Genomic DNA, 7,122 nt, shown 5'->3' with positions numbered 1-7,122 from the left:
ACATAGACCATTACGATGGCTGATGTATGGAATCTAAAAATGGGAGTAACCGCGAGAACTTGATCAATGAAGAAATGAAACCAGACGGACAGCTAGCTTTTACGCACAGAGCCTGCCAAATGTAAACCAAACCGTCAATCAGGAATTCTACCTTTTACAGTGAAATTGCCTCACAGCCCATTAGTTGTGCCGTGAAATTTTTGCTCAGAAACTGCTCGCGGCAAAGATGTTTACAGCAAAAAACGTTTATGGTGGAAACCCCTGGGACCGTTTCTCGGAAGAATCACATTTCACGTTGCTCCCAGCGCTTGCTGGTGTCAGACTCTGCTCTGTGAATTCCGCACCTGGAGCTCCTCCCACGCTCCCAGCAGCCCCGGGGGGGAAGGTATCCTCAGGTCCAAGGCCACACAGCTGTGAGATGGCCCAGGCGTGGCTCACACCCCCAAGGTTCTTCACCCCCTGCCACCACTGCTTCTGATGACATCATCTACTCACAGGCTATTTCCAAACTGGAACTGACCACCAGCAATCTTCAGACAGAGCCCCCACGTACCAGACAGTCGTGACCTGCTCCCTCCTCCGCTCCCCTGGACGCCATGTGGATCTAGTTTCCATTTCTTAGGAGAAATGTATCAGTCAGGGTTGCTTTTAGGAAGGCCACGGAAACAAGAGTTCTGGCTAAGACCGTATAAAAGAGGAGTGTGTGAGAGGGATGTTGAGGGGGTCGTGGAGTGACAAGGAAGCAGAAGAACCTGGTTTAAAAAGAGAATGGAAGGAGTCCCGGACGTCTGTCTGTCTGTTGTGGGACGTTCTGCCTGAGGAAGGGCTCAGACACAGGGCGTTGCTGCTGGGACAATGGACTCTATCTTCTATGTATTGAGACAATGAGCCTGATTGTCCCGGCGCAGGTCCTGTGCCCTCTCAGGGGCTGTACAGAACGGGGAGGGAACGGTTTCGGTGGAAGGAGACCTCGGGTCCTTCCGCTGGACAGAGAAAGTGCGGGGCTTCAGCCGTGGGAGCGAGGCCTGCGCGTTTGACCACAGCAGGGAATGGGCGCAAGGTCTGTGCCCACGGGGAGAAGGAGCCAGAGAGGGGAACGGGTTTGAAGGCAGTTAGAACAGGTACTTGGTAAGGTAGGGTTTCAGCTTGGGTCACGGAAGAGAGACTGGGCGGAAGAAAGGATTTAAGAGGGTGACTTACCAGCAGTTTCCTTTTTCCTTGTCCCCACCTCCTTAGTCACCCCGTTCTCAGCCATCAGGTCCGCCCGAGTCTCTGTGGACAACTCTGAGAATTAAAGATGGTCAATTTCCAAGCCTGTCTCCTAGGCTGAAGCCCCTCCACTGCTGACCCCCCTCTCAAATCCTAAATGTCATCTCAGAATCATTTTGTTCTCAGTATTTTTAATCCAAAGTCCTTTTACTGCTAGTTGAGATAGCAGCAAGCAGGGTTTATCTTTTTAATGAAAATATAATTTCAGAAGCAGACCATTCCCTTTAATTACAAGCAGAATCAAATCTAGTATTGGTTTGGACTTATTTTACTGTTAATATTATTTACTCTCTGAAAACAGACTAACCTCCAATTAGCATTGGAAATTGTCTGCCCTGTAATGACCAGATAGTCCATTTTATTACATTACTGAAATCATTTGCATAGTGATTATGGTTTAACTCTATTGTGTCCCTCCCGGTAATGCACAATGCGCTCTCATTAATCATGTGGAAAACCCTGCCAGGTGGCAGAATGAAGAAAGTACACTCCCACTAAACCCACGGTCATTTTAGGCTCAAAACCCACGTCTCAGTTTGCTCCGTCCTCATCCCTCTAATGTTTCTTAGTTTCTAAACCACTTGTGCAACAGAAAAAGAGTTTAAACTGTACGTGTGATTGGTCTAGGGAAATTATACTTAAACAATAAATTCAGCAGTCTGAATTGCCCATCTTGTCCCCCCACACACACACACTTCCTGGCTCTCTCCCCCAGCATGTGAATGACTCCTCAAAGGAAATGTCACAGAAGAGCAAGGCAATTCAAGCATATTTCTCTCTTTCTGTGCATGCAAATCTCCATAAGTAACCTAGGTGTAGTATAGGGAGTTTGCATAACAAGACACAATAAAATTAGAGACTTAGCCTTTGTCTTACAAAAGGAGTCTTTAAAAAAAATGTCTTTGAATTCCAAGTATCCCTGTTGCAATTAAAAGACTGCTTAATCTCTAAAGTTTTAATTTTTAAAGAAAGATGAATAAAACTATCTAAATGCATGTACACGCACCTGTGTGTGCACACATACACACATGCTCACAGGTGCATACACACCACCTAAGCAGCATCTGAGGCACGATGGTATAATGGAAAGAATGCAGGCAAGGAGCCAGGTAGAGCTGGCCAATTCTTGACTATGATTGCATCGAAGTCATTCTATCTACCTGAGCATCTGTTTCCTCATCTGTGAAATGGCAATAATAGTAACCTATCAATTTTAGTTGGGATACAGGTTGGACACCTGTAGCAGAGACCCCCAAAACTGTGTCTTAGACAAGATATAGGGATATTATGCCTCTCACATAGCGGCAAAGTCAGGGACCCAGGCTCCCTCTATCTTATTGTTCCCGATCCCTGGGTAGGGGGAATACCTTTGTCCACAGATCCAAGATAAGTCACCTCCACATCCACATTCCAGCCCATAGGAAAGGGAAGGTAAAGGTGCAGCCCTAGCTTTTAACAGCCTACTTGGAAGCTGCATAAGTCACTTGTGTTCACATCTATTAGAGAGAACTTGGCTATATTGCCACATGTAGCTGCAAGGGAAGCTAGGCATTCCATCTTTACTTTGGTTGTCCATATGCTCATTTAAAACCAGTGAAATTCTGCTATGAAAGAAGAAGGAGGGATAGATATTGGGAATGACTAGCAATCTGTCACCCCGTGTCACATTGTGGTGATAAGTTAAAGGAAGGAGAAAGAGGTGGTATAGATTAATTTGTATTTTGTTTTTAATTAAAAGAGTAGAGCATTTCCCAGAAGACTCCTCCAATCCCAGAAGACTGGTAATTACATGCCAAAACATTGTCACATGGCTACATCAAGCTGCAAGGGAAGTTAGGAAAGTGAGCACTTAGCTTTTTAACCATGGCTATGCAAAACGAAAAAGGATACAGGAGATGAAAATCAATACAGGATCCGGTAAACAAGAGTGTCTGCCAGAGTGTGCCAGAGAGGTTAAGTAATTTGTGTTGTGTCACGTAGACGTTCAAACTCACACTCGGTAACTTCCGCAGTGTGTGCTTCTACTAAATCACTGACCCTAGTCAGACCCGTCGACAATCCATGGCAATGCCTTATGGGAAACTAAAGGATAAAACAAGCCCTATTGGCCGTGGAGGCAGTTATGGAGTTCTCCATGAAGGGGCCACAAGAGCAGGTGCATGAACTGGTTTAGACACCAGTACCTGGGACACGAGTGTTCACCTCGCCAAGGTGTGTACCCCTCATGCATTTCTCCCTGGTCAGTATCTGACTTTGCAAGCCAAGGTGAAGGCCGTCAGAACTCAAGAGAAGGGGGAGCTTATGTAGAAAATGAGAGCTGATATTTGTGGAGCACTTACCATCAGACACTGTTAGAAGAGTTTTACATTTTGTCCCATATAATCCTATATGTAACAACCCTATGAGGTAGCTACTATCATTACAGTGATCCCTCACTTATCGTGGGTATTATGTTCTAGCTCCAACCCTCCCCGTGAGAGGTGAAAATCTGCGAAGTAGGAACCTTTCATTTATTTTAGTATTTACTGTACAGTACTGCAAAATCCCACGATATAGCAAAAAATCCATGATAAATAATATAATATTTTTAAAAAATCCTGCAATACAGTGAGGCCGCAGTAAGTGAACCGCGATATAGAGAGGGACTACTGTACTGGGCTCCATTTTCTTAGGGAGAAAGAGGCACAGAATTCCCAGGGTCAGACAGCTTGTACATGGTGGAGCTGAAATTCCAACCATCATCTTAGCCTCTTATCTCGATGCTGTTCACCTGGGAAGTTTTAAACTGGTCTGGACATTTAATAACTGAATATGTATACAAAGTTATGAAATATGCCCAAGATTTTCCTAACATGTTTTAGAAGACATTCTGAAGAGTATAACTAAAGGCAATGGTTGTAGAAAAGGAGATGTTTCAGGTTTCCATGCTTAGATCCAACGGAAATAACTTCTGGTAACTGGTCCATGTTGAGTTTCTGCAAAACTGAGCATCACCTGTAGGTGGAGCTGTAACGTTTTCCAGAAACATATTTTGAGCTGTGAGGACCAAATCGGCTTTCTTTGGGGGATTACCTGGGAGACTGTAAAAATACGAATTCCTGGGCACCAGAATCTTAGAGATTCCATTTCAGGAGGCCAGTAAAGGGCCCTGGTGATGGAGATAGAGTCGGTCACAGACTATGTTTGAGATCTCTGGCTTCCAACACCCTGGGGTGGCCGCTGGCAGACATGTCACCAACTCTGCCTGATGAATTTGCTTATCACTTTCCTGGAGAAGTGGGGTTGTTACTTGCGTCTCTTCACAAGAACAAACACTACCCTCAAAAACTTTATGTGCTTGACTTTAGGTTCCTAGAAATTGGAGCTGCCTCTTCTCTTTTGATAAAACTGTAATGTTGGTGTTTTGGATTTTAACAAAAGAAAGTACAGGACTCCAGAGACTGAGGACAGCCAAGGAGTGGCCTTCTTTCAGTTCTTGTTGAGTACTACTTCGGAGTCCGTGCTGTGCCTGCCTCCTACCAGAAGATGGTGTGGGACCTAGAGAAAACAGTTTTATGTTTCTGTGTGGTTAGGGCTTTCTGAGCAAAGAAACCTGGGACTTGGATTGGAGAATCAGCCTGGGGAGTTAAAGTGTGATTAAATAGCCCAGGGACCTCCAGAAGGATTTAGAGATTATCTCTCCTAGTGTTTACATCTCTAAGGGGGAGAAACCCTTGGCTATACACTCCAGTTTGTCAAATCTACTTCCTGGAGACATTTATTTATATTGCAAAGGGCAACCCCCCAGGAACTTTCCTGTCTCTCCCCAGAGGAACACACATGCCCTGAGATTAGGCTTCTCCCACTCTCTTGGGTGGAGGGTTGTTATGTACGTTAGCCCCCAGCCTCCTGTTTTCAGGGTTCCTCCATGTGGTGTGAGCCTCTCTCTGCATGTGCTGCTGGGACTCTCATGGCACCACCCGGAAGGGGATGCACTGGGCACCTGGGGAATGGATGCAGTTATTGCAATAAATAAGTAATAATAATTGTTGTGATCTGGAAACCTCATGTTTGCCTTCAGGGTAATATAAATAAATATTGATATTGAAAGCTTATCAGCTGGGAGTCTGAGAGTGTTCTCTTTCACTCAGTGATGGGGGCGGGGCAGGAGGCAGAAACAGCGCATGGCTGTCTAGACGTACAGGTGAGCCGCTGTGTATACGTGGTGGAGGGTCTGAGGGAGGAGCGAGGTGGTAGAGGGAGGACGTGCTCAGCAAGGACATGTCCTGACTCCTTTTTCTGTTGTAATGAGCAAAGAAATGAAGGCCTATAGTGATATTTAATTATCATCTTTTTTTTTTTTTTTCATTTTTGGGCATTTTGTCTTTATTTGTCATACATACCACATAGGGGTGTGCTGGTATCTGACGACTGGCTCTCTGGCAGTGGGGTGGGGGTTGGGGAGGGAAGCCCAAATTTGTGGTGTTTGCCGATATCTGTGGTGTAAACTCTCCCACCACGGTTGATTGCAGGCTGCTGACGTATGTCAACCAGCTTGTAACGCTGAACATTTAACAATAGGTTCTGCCAGGCTTGTATGCACCAACTGTTCTCCACCACTGGCATGCAGCTGAAACAAAACAAAATGAAATGAAACATCCATCCAAAGAGCAAGAAATAAAGGAGAATTCCCCATAATAAATTACATCGTCTGTCCTTCAAGAGTTGGAGATTAGTTGCTGCACACTCCCCTCCCTCCCCCTCACAGTGAGAGCAGGCTACACTCAGTGATTCTTTCCAAATAACAGCATAGGGAAAGGAAAAATTCGTAACTTTATAATGGAGAAATCTGGCAAATACTACCTTAATCAGGTGATGAAAGTTACCATTCCCACGCCACAGGATATGATGCCATGCAAGTATCATGCACCCCCTATTTTTACATAATGAGCAGGGTACTTCACATCTGCATGTTTGTTCAAAACCCCCTAACCCCAGGCTACTCATGACGAAAGACATAGGCAAACACAGATATATGACTCTCAAGGTCATGGCCACCAAGAGCAGACTGAAAACTGTCACAGACAAAACTAGAGGATGCTGGGACTTGAACTTTAGTGCTCTTTCTACTGCATGATGGACAACTTGCAGGTGCTGTGAAAACCATTATTGCCATGAGAATGGAACCAGCCGTAGCAGGTTACTCTTGCTAACCATCAGCTCAGATTGAAAATCTAGCTGCATAGGCCTACATAAAACAGTGTTTAAAAAATTGCTTTCATAAATATGGTTAGTATAATAAAGCCTCCTGAGGGAGGTCTTGATATTGATTGAGAAGTTTCAAAGATTGGACCTGTTAGGGCTAAACACTGATTCATCTTATTATCTTTACTCCCTAACTCAGTTCCTAATATTTAGAGACTTCTTAATCATTTTTTTAATTGAAAGAAGGGACCAACCATTTCTTTCCAAAATCATAAGAAGACCTTTTTTTGGAGACAGTGACTTGAACTCATTTTCCTCCCTTGAGAGTCCTTTATTCAAGAGACATACTTTGATACCCCCCACTCCCCTCCTGCTGCCACACTGCGTGCCAGGAAAAGTGCCAAGTTCATTTCAGGCACCACCTCACCAAATCTCCAAGGACCCACATGTAGGAGCTACCAGCCCCCTGTGTACAGATGAAAAACCAAGGCTTGGAAGCCTGACCTTGCTCATGGTCGTAGAGTAAGGTGGAGGGTGAGAAATGAAACCGAGTCTTTCAACTTCACAGTATTAACGGGACAGCTACAAGGTAAGGTCCTCTCTCTTGCACTTTGGAATCGGCAAAGATAAATAGGACAAGCTCTCTTTTCTCAAGGGCTTACCATCTAC

Source organism: Furipterus horrens, unplaced genomic scaffold, assembly GCF_987537825.1.
Source record: "Furipterus horrens unplaced genomic scaffold, mFurHor1.1.pri manual_scaffold_2, whole genome shotgun sequence".
NCBI classification, from domain to species: Eukaryota; Metazoa; Chordata; class Mammalia; order Chiroptera; family Furipteridae; genus Furipterus; species Furipterus horrens.
This window is presented reverse-complemented; position numbering follows the sequence as displayed.